The sequence below is a fragment of the Podarcis melisellensis genome (genome assembly GCF_964234715.1).
Source record: "Podarcis melisellensis genome assembly, chromosome: 3".
Lineage (NCBI taxonomy): Eukaryota > Metazoa > Chordata > Lepidosauria > Squamata > Lacertidae > Podarcis > Podarcis melisellensis.
This window is the reverse complement of record NC_138530.1, coordinates 85811114-85828654: the sequence shown is the minus strand read 5'-3', so window position 1 is coordinate 85828654 and position 17541 is coordinate 85811114.

The following is a 17541-nucleotide window of genomic DNA, read 5'->3' as shown; positions in this document are numbered from 1 at the left end:
GACTGGGCAGAGGAAAAATGGTGGAGACCGCCTCCCCAGCCTGACCATTCCAGAGAAGAAGACAGTTCAGAATTATAACAGGGGTTTGAGGGAGGTCACAGCTAAGAGGAGGAGGAGGGGGATAGTTGGGAACTAATAGGAGAGGAGGAGGAGCCAGAGCCAGAGCAGCTGGCTGACACATTATCACTAGAAAGCATTCCAGACCCACCATCTCCCAGAACCCAGCAAGCCTTAAAAGTAGGAGATCAAAGAGCTCGGAGACAGATGGCCCTAAGTGACAACTGTAGGGGTGGTGATGCTGTTGACGAATAAAGAAGGGGGGGTAGAGATTTACTTGGGACAATGCCATTATTCCAAGAGGCTGCATTTCTAAGCCTCTCTCTGTAAATATTGAATAAAAAGCAGATGGTAAGGACTTTTCCTTGTCTTATCCATTCCTGGCAACCTGGTGTGGGGGCTGGTTCCTCTGCCTCCTGACAGAGGTTGGCTGAAGACACTGAATCTATTTCAAATCCACTTCAACATCCCTTTACTTATATGTGTTGTCTGTTGAACCTTGCCTACTCCACTCAGGTGCTGGTAACCTAACAAATTTATATATTTCTGAGCTGAACTCTAGCAGAGGCTTGCTACAGAGTTTTCTCCTAGTCTAAGGAAGAGGTCAGTCAAAGGAGACTAAGCCTGAAGGCTGCACACTGTTAAATCAGGCTACTGCTCCCATCTATATGCTTACAGGACACAATAATATATTTACAATACACAGTATGCCCTAGGTTTTTGTTACTACTGCTACTCTAGAGAGCAAGGTTCAAATGAACATTTGCACTAGTGCAAAGATTAGCACTTCCACCCATCCTCTGTACATACCCTGTGCTGTCTCCAAACCAGCTCTAGAGATTGGGGGGGGAGGGCCTAGAACAGATTTAGAGTGTGCAGAGAGAGAAGGAGGGGAGAATATCCCATCATGGAATTTTCTCCTCAGTGCTACGTTATTAGATTTCTTTAACCCCTTCACCCCAAAGTCCCAGGGTGGGTGACAATAAAAAAAAGCTAAAACAAATTACAGTTCCAGGAATAGGATGAGTCATGAAAACACACATCTCAGGTGGCAGAGAGTTTGTAAGATTTTTAAATATATATATTATGGGACAATTACATTTTTCATTTACATCAGATACCTGCTGGATCAGACCAATGGCCCTTCATGTCCAGCATCCTGTTCTCACAGTGGCTTACCAGATGCCTATAGTTTGTCCCAGTGCTATTTTTCTAGAAAAAGGGTGCCAGAACTCAACATGAACACCTTCTTTGTTCTCTTATAATAGCAATAGTGCCCACCTAAACAGTGCTGGAACTGTGCCCTGGTTTGCCCACAAGTAATTTTATTATGAACTTCCGACACTGTGAAGGGAACCTAGAATTGCTTTCCTCATCTACCAGAGAAGAATAACATAGCTGCACTGATAAATCATGGTGTAAAGCAGAACAGATTTGGAAATCATCACAGTGCAGCAGCAGCTAAAGCCTTGAACTAAAGAGAGCAGCCTGTGAGAGTGAACATGCCAAGCAAGGGACAGGGGAATGAGGTGAACCAAGAAATGAACCTTTTGGGGAGCAGCAGAGATAAATGGAAAGAGCCATGAAAATAGTCTGAAAAGGAGTGATTGGCGAGATAGGAGACAAATTGGCAGAGGACAGCGTCACAGAAGCCCTGAGAAAGTTAAAAATGATAGAATCAGTAACACTGAAGGCAGAAATAGGTTTTAGAGAATGGAAAGTGCTTTGAGAGAGACCTTGCTTCCTGTGGTATATACCCAACTTTCTTTTGATCTACTCTCACACACCTCTGGTCAAGTAATGCTGGGCCAAATGTTCTTGTAGCCCCCCTTTTTTGACCAAGGTGGTATAAGAATGCAAGTGAAAGAGGAGCCAATGTCCCTTTCATCTTTTTGAGGCATTTATGAGGGTGGAGGTTGAATTTCAAATATAAGGGACAAAGCACTTCTCCACTCACATCCACTCTGCTGCATAATGGCCTCCATTTGGGTTTCAAACTATGACCTAGAATTATGGTATGTCACAACTCAGTGTCATTATGAAAGGCATAAACGTAGGGTCAGGTCACAGCACTTGCTAATGGTCACCTCCCCACCCCCCAAATACCCCACAAAACAATGTGGCGTTGTGATGTGGCATTGTTCCAGGGAATTCTGGAGAAAACCAAAATGGCACGTGAAGCAGTGAGGAAAGGAGTGAAGTGCTAGTAATGTTTGCACCCAGCCCTCAAAATTCATTCCTCCAATCGACAAAACACACGTGTGCTTCTGCAGCCTACAAATGGGACCACAAAACAGGTGGGGAAGCTGCTCAGAATCAGCAAAATCTGTTTACCTGAAGCAAAGGTGGAATGGGTATACACACCACAAGCAGAAATCCTTCCTTAGACTGTCTTCAGTTCTCTGTGGTGGTGGGGATTTACTTCTGTCTCCAATTCAAAGAGCAGGCAGGCAAAAATGAATGGGAAGAGCCTGTTGATCTACATGTTTTACTCTTCGGTGAGAATGAAAGGCTTTAGAGTAATTGCAATTTGCAATCTCTCCTTCTCTCCTTACACCAGTGATGAGATTTATCTAACCTGAAAAGCAACTACTGTAAGGTGAAGCAATGTAAGTTCAACATCGCATACATTTCCCATTAGACTTAGAAATATGTCATGGGTGAGTAATTAGTGCTTTCTACCTGTTTTTTTTTTAACTGTCTGAACTACTGCTGAGTAATTTGGTGCAATTTAATTAGCATTATGTGTTAACATGCTGCTGACGGCACATTTTTATTGAAACGCCGAAAAGATGACATCTCCACAATGGTTAGCTTTAAATGAAAGAAACACATGTAACAACACAGGGTGCTGTACTGCTGGGGGCATCAGCAAAGGAGCGGGGAGGAAGTCAACTTTGTCTAACAAAAATTGTATTTTCAAGGTACTGAATGCTTGGCTTAAGTCATCTGAGTGATTGGGAAGTCAATATTTCATAAAATTAGATCTAGAGTGAAAACATTTTTTTTTAAAAAAAAAAACCACCACCTTCCATATTTTTTTCTGGAAGGTTTGAAATGGCAAGGCATGTATTGGCGTGAACAGGGGTGGGGAGTTGGGTGAATTAAGACCTGATGCAGAAAAAGGTCTCTAGCTTGGAGTGAATGCAATATTTTTGCAGTACTTTCCCAGCCTCCACCCCATGATCTGCTCTTACTCCTCTCCTGTTGCACATGTCTTCTCCAATACCAATGTGAAGTTTTGCTCCACTCTCATGTATTGAGGTTCTCCTTTTACACTGCTTCAGGCACGCAACATAGTTATAGTTTAGTCTTATACTTAGTCTTCTTTGAAACTCCAATCCCCAAATAAATTTTATTTTATCTCTGAGCATTGGGAGGGAGGGGGTAACTTTGTGATTTCCAATAAGAGCCAGCCAACCAGTGATCTGCATAGCTGGATTGAGGTGGTGGGGAAAAGGTGGCTTCTTGGGGACCTCATAAGAGCCAGCCAATAAGTACTCAGCTTAGTAGTCCATGAAACAGTCTAGGTTTCTCCTAGGTTCAACTCACATTAAAACTTGGTTGTTTATCAGTCAGAAAAGGAGTGATGGCAGATCCAAAGTGGGCTCACCTCTCAATTTTGGTATATCTGTCATGAGATTTAAAGGGGGGGTGTTAAAAATGTGTATATTTTGAGAAATACGTTAAAAACTGTTCCTTCATCTAATCTTCATACAAGATCGTTTTTGTCAGCTGTGTTGGATCTCATCCAAGAATATTTATTCATGCTATTTGCATAGCTTTTTCAGGGACGTATCAATAGGGTTAAGGTAAAGGTAAAGGTACCCCTGCCCATACGGGCCAGTCTTGACAGACTCTGGGGTTGTGCGCCCATCTCACTTAAGAGGCCAGGGGCCAGCGCTGTCCGGAGACACTTCCGGGTCACGTGGCCAGCGTGACATCGCTGCTCTGGCAAGCCAGAGCCGCACACGGAAACGCCGTTTACCTTCCCGCTGGTAAGCGGTCCCTATTTATCTACTTGCACCCGGAGGTGCTTTCGAACTGCTAGGTTGGCAGGCGCTGGGACCGAGCAGCGGGAGCGCACCCCGCCGCAGGGATTCGAACCGCCGACCTTTCGATCGGCAAGCCCTAGGCGCTGAGGCTTTAACCCACAGCGCCACCTGCGTCCCGCCATCAATAGGGTTAATCCCATTTAAATATCATGTTAACTGGGAGGGAGAGGGGGGGAGAGATTTGTCCAAGGTCACTTATGCACTACACTGGACTGGTTTTCATTTTTTGGCTAACATATGCAAATGTCACAACCTGTCCTTCTGCTGGACCATATTGCACTGCTCAAATCACAGAGGGGCAGAGGCACTGGATGAGTGCAGATAGACCTTTGCAAAGCCATAGATGGCTATCTGTCACGTCTTTCAATCCTGCAAAGATCAGGGAAACAGCAATGCAGAACAACTACACAATGAAGTATGGTAGCCTTGAACCCTCATGTATCAGACAGGCTTAAAGAACCAAGTTCTACATTCTTCAAGGAATGTTGTTTCATAAAATTCTGTTTTAGAGAAAGAAAACTAGCTAGCAATCACAGTGATGGAAATGAAACAGAGAAAGGGGCAAGAAGCAGCTCTAATGCCGCCCCCTTCATGTGAATCAAGAACATCCATCGCCAGATATTCCTAACAAGCCATCTATCAAAACAGGAGAGGCCATACTGTGGCTTCTGCATGAATTCCACTTAAATGAGATACAGTGCCCTTCCTGGGAAGTTCTGGGTTTAGATGCTGGCCTCCTTTTTATATTATGTGCTATTTGTGTTCCTAGAAAGGAGGAGCTTCGGGGAGGGGGAGAGAATTGAAGTCTTGGGAGAAGTCCAACATGTAAGACCCCACGCTAAGACATCTGATAGTTTTCTGGAATGAGAAACAAGGAAACTGTAGTGGTAGAATGGACAAGGAGACCTGGAAGAATGGTGGGCCATGGGAGAAGAGGCATTATGAATACCACTTGGTGGCAATAAGCAATGGGCAGAGTGCTGTTAAACATTTTATGCGGCTTCCAAGCTTCCCACAAGAATCTTGCAGGCCACTGTTAAAACCAGGATGCTGGACCAGATGGGCCATTCAGCAGGATCTTACTGTGTTTTGAGGCATACAAAAGCAGTTTATAGTTGGCTGTACAAAGTGTAAATAAGAAGGAACAGGATACATTCTGCAAGTTAAGTCCATAGGACAAATAACAGTTTTCATAAGACAATCACATTTAGGTGGCTTACTATGCAATCCTTTACATGTCTTCTCAGAAATAGATCCTTCTGAATTCAATGTGGCTTACTCCCAGGTAAATGGGTATAGGATTGCAACATCAGTTAATTAAGGAACAACACTTCTACTTATTTTCATTGTACAATGTATTTTTAAAAGACCTGGAATTTAGACATTTGTACCTTCACATTGGGACGCGGGTGGCGCTGTGGGTTAAAGCCTCAGCGCCTAGAGCTTGCCGATCGAAAGGTCGGTGGTTCGAATCCCCGCGGCGGGGTGCGCTCCCGCTGCTCGGTCCCAGCGCCTGCCAACCTAGCAGTTCGAAAGCACCTCCGGGTGCAAGTAGATAAATAGGGACCGCTTTCTAGCGGGAAGGTAAACGGCATTTCCGTGTGCAGCTCTGGCTCGCCAGAGCAGCGATGTCACGCTGGCCACGTGACCCGGAAGTGTCTTCGGACAGCGCTGGCCCCTGGCCTCTTGAGTGAGATGGGCGCACAACCCCGGAGTCTGGCAAGACTGGCCCGTACGGGCAGGGGTACCTTTACCTTTACCTTACCTTCACATTTCATATACAGCCATCTCAAGGATCAATGGAAACATGAACTCAGTGCTATACTTTGTGTCTTTCTACTGACCTTAGTGGGTAATAAATGTGGCTTCCAAGGAGGTGTGAATTTAATTTTTATGTTGAAGATTTGTGGCTGCAATTGATTAAATGATGCAAGCATTTGTTTTAGTGCGTGATGAAATTCATGACTTAAAGTGCCAATGCCATGCATAATTCCTCAGCCTGGATCTTTAGAAAATTGTGTCATGTATTTCGACAATGAATATCACAGTCAAAGCTGCATTGTGGCGCAGATACCATGTAATATGTTTGCTGCAGCAGGTAGCGAGCAAAACATTGTTCAAAATGCAGGAATAGGAAATGGTTTTATAGTTATTAGCAACACAAATTCCCTTCTAGTGTTAACAACATAAAATGGATGCTTTAGTTGAGATTTCTGCATTGCAGGAGATTAGACTAGGTGACCCTCAGCTCCCTTCCAACTCTACAATTCAATGATGCTACACAGAGAGTCATTCACAACTAAGAGTGCAACGAGGCATTTTTTTTAAAAAAAAAGCAATGGGAAATAATGGGAAATTATTGCCCAATTCATACCATTAAATACGGTAAGTGGAACCCTCTCCCCTCAAAATTGGAAAAAGTTATTCCCTCCCTCCCCCACTCCCCCCTTGAGTTTGCAGTAAGGGTTCATTTTCCTCCCAAGAGATGGCCCCAAAATAAGACCTTTTCGGCGTAGCTCTAGTTATTAAACTGCAACAGTTTGTGTCTGCTGAACGAAAAGACTAAGAGAACAGAGAACAGAAATGGGAGCTCAAATGTGACCTGTGGCCACCTTCCTAAATAGGTTTACACATTTGTGCAGTTTTATCCAATTTGAGGCCCTGACATTACTGAACGGGACAATCTGGGAGACCAAAAAGGAAAGAGTGATGGCAGGATTGTTGGAGGAGCAGCCAGCCATTTCTCTGCTCCCTGTGATTAGCCCAGCTGGGAAGCATGGTATTTAAATACAATTTCCCAGCTGGTGGGAGTGTAGCACACTCTCAAGTGTAATGCCTATTAACCCTAAGCCTCTGCCCCACCGCCTCTTCTCTGTATTGAAATAGGTACAATGTGCTTATTCTACCCACCCTTGGGTAAAATAGCGTGTAACTAAAAGTAATGAAAGAAGGTTAGAGGAGGAGAAAATTTAGGATGACTATCATTAAAAACTGCTTGAGTAAGAACTATTAACATGTTCATTAGATTCCAAGAGAAAGTCTGGATGCTCCAAGCACATGGGTGAAATTGCACAAGTCATGGGTTGGAGATGAGGGGGACCAGACTCCAGAATGCACCTTAGCTTTAGAAATGATGCCCCATAAGAACTTACCAGTTCTGCCTTTGAACAATTTTGCCCACAAATCAGCATGGAAGCTTCTTCCAACATAGCAGTTACTCACAGAAACATTGCTCCCTTTTCAACGAACTTGTTCAAAATTAAACTGGAAGCATTTGGTTTTTTTAGAACATCTTAAGTGCTTTTATGAAAATACAATTATATTGACAGATGTCTTCATAAATGTTAATGTAGTTAATATGGAGAACATTGTGTTCCTTTTAAGCCTGTGTAAAAATGCTATGTTGTGTGAGACAGACTGAAGAAAAGTACACTGATAAAGACTGGAACATTTTCTTGTATGCCACATGCTATTTTAATACATAGAATCATAGAGTTGGAAGAGACCACAAGGGCCATCGGGTCCAACCCCCTGCCAAGCAGGAAACACCATCAGAGCACTCCTGACATATGGTTGTCAAGCCTCTGCTTAAAGACCTCCAAAGAAGGAGACTCCACCACACTCCTTGGCAGCAAATTCCACTGTCAAACAGCTCTTACCGTCAGGAAGTTCTTCCTAATGTTTAGGTGGAATCTTCTTTCTTGTAGATTCCACCTAAACATTAGGAAGAACTTCCTGACAGTAAGAGCTGTTCGACAGTGGAATTTGCTGCCAATACAGTAGTCTAGGCTTTAGAACCAGGAGTAGTCAAGGCTGTGTAGATGTCGTTGTTGTTTAGTTGTTTAGTCATGTCCGACTCTTTGTGACCCCATGGACCAGAGCACGCCAGACACTCCTGTCTTCCACTGCCTCCCACAGTTTGGTCAAACTCATGCTGGTAGCTTCAAGATACTATACATTTAAAGCACACTTATTCTCCTCAAAGAATCATCAGACTGTAGTCTATCACTGGTGCTGGAAATTGTAGCTCTGCTATGAGTTCCTGGGATTCTTTGAGGTATGGTGTGTATGGTGTGTAATGTATGGTGTGTAAGCAGCCCAAGTTTAACAGAGTCATTTATAAGAGGAATAGCTTCCTACAAAAGTGGTTCTATTAATACGGTTAACAAAATGCCCACCATTATTACAGGAATGCTGTGTACAAAGAGAGGTTTGTATACTGCCTTGGTCTTTAAATGTGGTAATGACTTCACACCACTGTACAATAGCTACCGCTGCTAGTGTACATGTTTGTGACACAGAAGTGAAGCATTCTCTTCCCAAAGAGCTTACACACACACACTTTCACTTGTACAACAGGACTTTATCATTATTTCCTCCCGCCATCCCAGAACTTCCCACACACACCCCAAATCTTCTCTGGGGGTGCAGAACATTGGGTTTTGCAACCTTCTACAGAGAATCTCCTCCATATCCAAACAACACCTGGATTTTGTTTGCCTGGGATATGAAATAGGATGTTCTCTGTGTCTGCACCCAGACTTTAGTACTATCAAGGACATTTCTTTTCCAATAAGCATTTGACCTGCTGGGCTGTTAATGTAATCTTCCTGGTACATTAGTTGATGTGCTTTATTTGCCATCTGTCTCTTCCATTCATCATTATTTTCTATTTTATTTGTGTTGTTTCAATATGCTGATCAGGTGGTAAGACACCTTGACCATTTTTTTAAAACAGAAGGCAGGACAAAAATACTTTAAATAAATTAAATTTATTATTCTGATCTGACCTTTCATAACATGATGTGTTAAATATATAAGAGAAAGTCAACAGCATTTTAAAATTAATAACATCTCATTTTCACTTTATTTAGTGTTATTTTAAGTGGGCCAAAGTCTCCAAATCAGTGTTCTTGTTTACTACTTTTTTTATGAAGCATGAGAACCTCATCTGAGGGTCTTCTGCTGGTTCCCTCACTGTGAGAAGAGAAGTTACAGGGAACCAGGCAGAGAGCCCTCTCAGTAGTGGTGTCAAGGAGATAAAGAACTACACAACTTTGGAAGACATCCGTATTGGGAAGTTTTTAATGCTTGATATTTAACTATGTTTTTATATATGATGTAAGCCACCCAGAGTGGCTGGGGAAACCATATGGGTGGGATATAAATAATAAAAGTGTTGTTATTATTAACCAATCTGTACCAATGAGAATTCCTGGACCTTTTGCCACACCCCTTATAAGTTCATAGGATTTATTCTCTTTATAAGGTACCACGTAGAATTGTAGAGTTGGAAAGGACCCTGAAGATCAACTAGTAAGGTGTGAATATGCAGCTGTCCCATATGGGGATTGAACCTGCAGCCTTGGTGTTATCAGCGCCAAGCTCTAACCAACTGAGCTATCCAGGCTCTTACATAATCATAGGAACATTGGAAGGTGCCTTACACTGAATTAGTTCACTATTCTGTCTAGCTCAGTATTGTCTATCTGGGTGGCAGTAGTTTGCCAGCACTTCAGACAATGGTTTCTTCCAGCCACTGGGAGATGCCAGAGACTGAACTTGTGACTTTCTCCATGCAAAGCAGATGCTGTACCACTGAATTATGGACCTTGAGTAGAATGGGACATACTTGCAGGTCAGCATGTACAGGATTACATCCTCAATCTAGCAATCTTCCTCCACATATTTATATTGTCATGCAGGTTTTGTTTCCAAACCATGTTAGCTTGATGACAGATGCAGGATGGCATCACAGCCAGTAAGGTTCAAGGGACAGTGGAAAGGAGGGAGGGGCCACAGTTGACAAGGAAGACACAATCATTCCCATAGCTGAATTCCATAAAGGTGAATCCATTTTCCCCCTTCTCTAACTATTCCTCCCTCCATGTGCACAGCCTTGCAATGGACTGCTAATGCTAGTAGCTTTCTATCTTGGTTTGGAAGTACTAGTAAATGCACACACATTAGAACTAATTGAGGTAATCAGGGCATATTCAGCATCCTGAAGTTTTATCTGTTACTTTCAGGGGAGAGGAAGAGGGAGAAAAAATCTTCTGATTTCATTAGCTTTTAGAATGAGCGCTCATCTTTGATTTCGAAAAGGCTACAGGCTTTGTGCTTTGCATTTAAATGTTCCTCCTGCCTGTTTAATCATTCAATTTCAGTCGTTTGCATGATGCCATATGTTCTTGCAACTAAACAGTCTGGTTTCCCGTTCAAGTGAAGTGGCTATTAATATTTGAGGTGGTTGGGATTTGTGGTTTCTTTGCCACAAGTGCTGCTCCCATTTCATCCTATCCTTCTTTTCAACCCTCAGTATCAACTGTAGCCATTTATTTTACACTGCTAGGTGCAAAATAGATTAGTTCATATAATGGGATTAATTAATACCACCCAGCCAGGCTGGTCTGTGTCAGATTATAGAAGCTACAATGATACTTTTTTCAGAAGTATTGTTCCCAATCAAAATAACATTGTTTTTTAACAACCCTATGATGATTTTAGATGAATTCTCAGAATTTTACTGAGGCTCTTTTAAGTCAGAAAGGTACCTTTTGTACTCATGGAGACTATTCCTGCCTTGCTTGCTTATTGTTTGAAGAGCATCTGTGATTGTCTGCCATATTCCATCCAGTATATTAATGGCATGAAAGCAATGTGGTAAAATATGTAGGCTGAGATCCAAAGAGCATACTTCAGCATCAAATCAAGTGGATTTCTGATCTTTGAACAGCTGGCTCCCTTGCCACATCGTGAACTCTCAAAAATAGTTTGCCGTGCAACATGGGAAGCTGCTTTTCAAGAAATACCAGTCTCTAGCAGGCAAAACTCGTTACCAGTTTTTTTGGATCCTGGTCAAAAAGTACAATGCAGTATCCAATATCCAAACAAAACATATTGGAAGTCCTAGGATAATAACAGGTGACAATGTCTTGACAATTGAGGAAATATGTGGAGGGATCCAATGCAGTCCTATGATCCCACCAATAGATGCTGCCTGGCTGGCTGTGACACAGAGCTGTCTCCATAGTGACACCCATATTAGTGGTGCTCAATCTCACTGGGGGTATATTTTGCCCCCTCAGAACTGTTATCTTTTAAAGACCCTTTTTAAAGTTACATTTGTTTACTCAGGCCTGGGGAGGAAATCACAAAACACTAGGCCTGTACATGTTTCGAATCTTTTGACTCCCCTGATATATTTACCTTATTTTAATGCCAGTTTTGTGGGGGGGTCTTGTATGGTTTTGTATTATGTTTTATACAACCCTGAAATAACTGGATGAAGGACAGTCAAGAAATAAATGAACAGCATCAATGGCAACACAGCTTCTTTTCACTTACACTGAAATGTATGCTCATGTTTTTTGTTCAGGAACCGGCAAATGCCTATGCTAAAAAAGAGAGCTGGAAATCCTCAGAGTCACTTATGCTTGTTCTGACCTGTTTCTTAAGATGCAGCTTGCTCTCCTGATGAGTTACGTTAGTATTGAAAATCAGATAGCTCAGAAAAGGAAAAAAGAACAGTGAGTGGTAGCTTGGACAGCAACTCTTGAAGAAATACACAAATTTGTTAAGACATAGCAGAACCAGTCACCGAATTCAGGACAACCTGCCATGGTTGTTAGTGTCCACCAGAGATGGGAAAATCTGTCCATTCTGGTTTGTCTGAGTCACATTTTTCCAATATTAATTTTATATCAAGTTCTTATTTTTATTGTTCTTGCCAAAGGCTATGACAAAATTATAGCAATAGTATTAATAACATAATACAGAACATACCTCCATAATATGTGTTACCATTCATGATGTAAGAAAGAAAAGTTATCAGAGACATCAACAAACTCAAATCCAGTTTAATTTCAGATTAAAATGCCCAAATCACCACAACAATTGATAGTGATTCTATCTAACTCCTATGGGCAGCATATAAATTATTATTACTATTAAGTAATTATTGCTACTCAAAGGAACCCGATCTATTTCTATTTACATGGCTGTGTAAATTCTTTCTCTTTCAGAACCTATAAAAACAAATCTTATTTGAAATTTGCACTTTTCTAAATTTTGCAATACATTTCTTCAACCAAAAAACATACAGCAGAATGAACATTCGGGGGGGGGGGGAATCCGACAGCAATGCTTATATTCATGAAAACCATAAAAATGTATCCCACATATATATATGGGAAGTGCTTGGGAAAATACATATATAAGGCAAAATTGTGTACAAAAATGCTTATGAAAATTATTCTGCCCAATCATTTTGTGAGAAACAAGCATGCTAGCAAAGAATGATGCCACGGCTATGACTGGCATTTAGGGTAAGGTTACCAGATTTTTGTCAATGAATCCGGTGACACTTTTCAACTTTCTACTAAATAGATGGATTTTGTCAGGGGACTGATTTGTAAATCCGGGGACTATCCCCGGGAAACGGGGACGTCTGGTAACCTTAATTTAGGGAAGCACTATAAAGAATAGAGATTTTAAAAAGTGTAGAGTGGGGGGCAATTCCTGATTCTTTCTTTCTTTCTTTCTTTCTTTCTTTCTTTCTTTCTTTCTTTCTTTCTTTCTTTCTTGGGAAGTATTTAATCTTAGCAAACAGTGGATGAATTCAGAATTGTACTGCAATTATGACTGGGTAGTAGCAACCCCAAATTAAAAGGGAGCGGCAAAGATAGGAGGTCCTGACCTTTTCAATTCTTTATTTATATATTTAGCCTGAGTTTGTAAATGTTAAAAACATATATGCTACCAATGCAGAAATAAAGTCCACAATTTTTGTACCCATGTGCTTGGGGGCATCACTGTGGCTGACAGAGTATAGGTTACATCAGCCCAGAAAGTATCCCAGTGCTATTATACTCAAATGGCTGGTAATGAGAGTAGTATATGTCAACACTGCTGTATAGGGTCATTTTCTACCATACTGGAGTTCTGGGGATATACATTCAGGGAGCAGCAATTCTACCTACAGTTTGAAGTGTGTGTAATTAATTGCTTTCCAAGCCATCAAGGAAAACAGGAGGATTTCTGTTGGTTGCTACAAGATGACCCTCAGAGGTAGCATAGTTCTGATTGTAAGTGAAAGAGTGATTTCACACACACACACACACACACACAAAAACACATTCAAATCTCTTCTCTGCAAAAGTACTAGAGAGAGGACCTCCACTTTCAGGTGCAGTATACCTCCATGTAAGACAGAAGGGGAAAGTAGTCTGAGGTTGACTGGTGCCGATACAACATTTGAACTTTGCTCTTATCTTAGGCTCCAGCCTAAGCTCCATCAGACCAAATCCTGAAATCTTGGCTTGCCAAAATCCCCATACCTGAGGTCATCATTTCAGCAGAACAAATGTTTGTAGCTTCATTGAGAAAAAAGCTAATACTGTCAGGGGATAATATTACTTTAAATTATGTCATCCCTGTTCTAAATGCCCCTGTCACAACCATTAATGCAAGCTACACTGCAAGTAAGGAGAGCTGTATGGGATTTGACAACTGGTCAACATAAATGGAGTCTTCATGCCCTCACTACGGCTAAAAGACTAACATTGATTCACTGGAAATATAAATCTATGGCTCTCTTTAATCAATGGATAGAAGATATGACAACTCTTGCAACATATGAATGGAGTGTTTATAGACATAGATTGTGTATGGACAGATATAATGACATTTGGAGTGCATTGATTAAAAAATAGCAGGTTATAAATGAATGTATATGTATTGGGCATTATTATTATTATTTTAAAAAACATAAAAAGATAAATGATTTAATGTTCCTTTTCTTTTTTAAAAAAGCTTTTTTACAATATAGTTTACTTCTTTTTAATTGCTTTTTTCTTTTAAAAACAGTTACAGGTATCTTTACAAGATTTCTTATACAACTGCAGAATTACTCATTAACCTTTTCCCATATTCATTTCAAATCTGCAGTGTCCATCCCCATACAATCTAAGGGAGAAATCTTAAGTATGGAAAGCCAGTAATTTATGGCAGCAGCTTAAGTTTTGAGAGATCTTTTAAAAACTCCTGGCAATCCCTTTTTGTTCTCAACAAGGCAAACAAGTTGTCAAGCAATCAATGTGTTTGCTTTCCAGCAGTCTTCCAGCATGGGTTTCTGGAATTTGTAAAGATCACCCCACATGAACTGTGTGCTATTGACAGCTCTTTTATTCCCAACATTTGTTTGGAATTTTTTGTTTTGTTTTGTTTATTTGTTTAATAATAGTGTGCACAAGCAACTGTGTACTTTAAACTAGTTGGCATATGCAGATCTACACTCTTTTAGTTAATGGAAATGTGCTGACCTGTTGGTTTATATGGTGATGCCAATATTAATATTCAGTGTTTCCCCATTCATTTAAAGAAAATGAAAATGAGAAAATGAGTGTCTTTCTTCCTTTTCTGTTTTAATGGAAGTTCTTATTCTCACAGCCATCTTCTTTTTCATTTTCTTTTTTTTGGGGGGGGGTTTAATTTCAATTCAATTCCAAATATTTTAATTTCAATTCTGGACTAATTGGGCTTTAAGTCTGAGGTGTTCATTTTAATCATAGAATCAACTGTAGAGTTGGAAATGCAGGAATCACAATGCAGGAATCGAACCCATGACCCTGAGATTAACAGTCTCATGCTCTACCAACTGATCTAGTATCACTTCTCTATGTTGTGCAAGCAGTCAGGATTTTCTCCTGAAAGTACCATATGAATCTCTGGATGAAATCACCATGCTCTTTTTACGCAAGTCATTTTCCCTGAGCAGGTAAAGGTCTGCTGTGCCCAGTCTGCACCCATCCCTGCTAACAAAGTTCTCTCCATTTGTGCTGTAAGAAACTCCGGTACATACTATAGTCTCAGAAGACATTATGAGTCACTGCACTGTATATAAACCATGAAAAGCTAGTCTAGTATGCTATAAGCAACACAACCAGAGTGTTTAAAGTACTCGCCTTCTATAAGGTAGACACGGCACAGACCGTCTAGTGCCAGAGGCTAGCAAAAGTCTGCATTTGTGATGTAGTGCAGGGAGGGAGAAGTTCCTGCATGGGAAGGGAGTGGGCATTGTCTGAGTGTGGGACAGATTCCCTTTTCAAAGGTTTAAGTGACTTCTGGAGGGTTTCTTGTGCCCAACACAGTAAGAGAATACTATTGAGTGAGCCTTCAGAACTTCCACAAAATCAGAGAAATAACCTCGCAAGGATCAGCAGAAAAGTCATGAAATCAGTTCCACAAGAGTACTCGGCTTAATGCTAGTGATAGGAAAGCCAATGCAGAATAACAGGGTATCAGAGAAATATTAATATTAATCATCTCTAGTCAGTTTGATTTTATTGCTTCTTTGCCTTTATAACATTAATTTATATGTCATCAGACTGTCAGCAATTATCAGTGTCAGAAACTTGTAGGCAGCCCAGTGACATGCAACAAGGGTCTATTTTTGGTTACTCAAGTGTAAAATTTTGTCAACTTGTTTTTTTTGTCCAATTAGCAAACTACTTCCACTTCAAAGCATTCCAGCAGCAAAGTGGTCATTCTTGCCCTTTTGTTCCTCTGATTTTTTTTTTGATTTTTTTTGCTGATCAGCTCTCAAATAAAAGATTTTGGAAAGCAAGGCCAGTTGTTGTTTTGCACACCTACTGGCTTGGCAGAAATGGATATGCAATGATACCAGCAAGCCTGGGTTGTCTTCTGAAAAGCATGTATGGCTTGTTTCTGAAGAGTAATGCATCTGCTACGCAGAAAAAAATAATAGAATGCATGCATGACTCATTTGAAGGAGTCCAATTTTGTTGCGGCTCCTACAGTATATACAAACTCAGAATGTAGTTTGTTGAATTTCTTTAAATTGGCTACATGTCACAATATTTGTCGAAAGGACAAAGTCGATGATACAACAGAAGCTCTTTTTATGGTTCTGAATGCTCCTTGTCCATTTCAATTTGCCGCTCCACTCCTGGTGATACCTCAGGACTCAAGAACCTCCTCTACTTGTATAGGTTCCTCATATTATGTAGGACCCTGATCTGCCAGTACACCCACATGGTGACATTGCCACCCTGCCCCGTCCCCTTATCCAAGTAAGAATCAGCCAGTGACAGGATGGCCGCTGCATTCCACACCACATACCACTTTTACTCATTCCCAAGTCCCATGAAGGGAAATAAATCAGGGTCAGAATGGTTCCAGAAATGTGAATGGTTAGAGTACTCTTCATCACCTGATGCAGATTTCTGTTGAGCTTATCCAAAATTTCCAAGTGAATAGATAGAACAAGCATTTTTGAAATTCTAAGGCCATTTGATAGATTATGGTGTATGCATTTTACAAATTTAAGGACTGTTAACATTGCATTGACTTTAGCAAGGAATTTATACATGTTCTCAACTCCTCCCTCCAAAAATGCCTTACCCTGGAAGTGTGATCTCACTCTGCTTCTATTATTATTATTATTATTATTATTATTATTATTATTATTATTACTATTATTTTCATTTCTATACCACTTTATATTTTTAAGAAAAAATCTCAAAGCGGTTTACAGCCTACATTAAAACATCAAATAAAGCAACCCAGAATAAAACATTGCAGAAGAAAGTCAAATATAAAGTATACATTCAAAGCCACACAATTAACAGGAAACTAAAATCTTATCTTAAAGATTTCAAAATAAAATATTGCAAAGGAGATCAAGTGCAGAATACAAATTTAACACAGCAAAGTTAACAAAAAGAATCATCTGAACATTTCAAAATAAAACATTACTAAACAAAGTCAAATATTAAATGCATATTTAAATCAGCATAATTTGCAAGAAAATGAAATATTATCTTAAGAACAGTGTGGGATGTGAAACACATAGCAGTCAAGTACAATGTTCCTAGAGTAGACATGAAGAGGGATGTTTGCACCAGCCAGTAGAAATTTCCTGTTTCCTCCTGGGTTGGGGCAAACTTCTTCTACATGTGACCAGAGGTGGGCATGACCTTACCCGCCCAGGTATGAAAGGGCAAGGCAGGCAGAACACCTCCTCTTCTCCATCTTGCTTTCATCGAAGAAGCCTCAGGTTAGAGATGCCCTGTTGGCTTCCAGCCAACAAGAGACAACAGAACTACATATCTCCTTATGAGATAGATTCCACATGTATATACTTTTGTAACCTAAGTCTGCCTTCAGGGATCCAGTTGTGAACTGGATTATACTGTGAGTAAACCTTTTTACTGACTTTAAATAATATTGTCATGTCTATTCTTTTTAAGAGGGACAAAAGGGAATTACCAGGAATCTTATATTGAGAAGCTAAAACTAGCCTGCAACAAACAAGAATTTTTTGAACTCTGCTAAACTATAGTACTTGCTAATGCAAGTTAGGATTTATATTATTAACAATATATCCTCTCCTGCCTCCCAGAACATT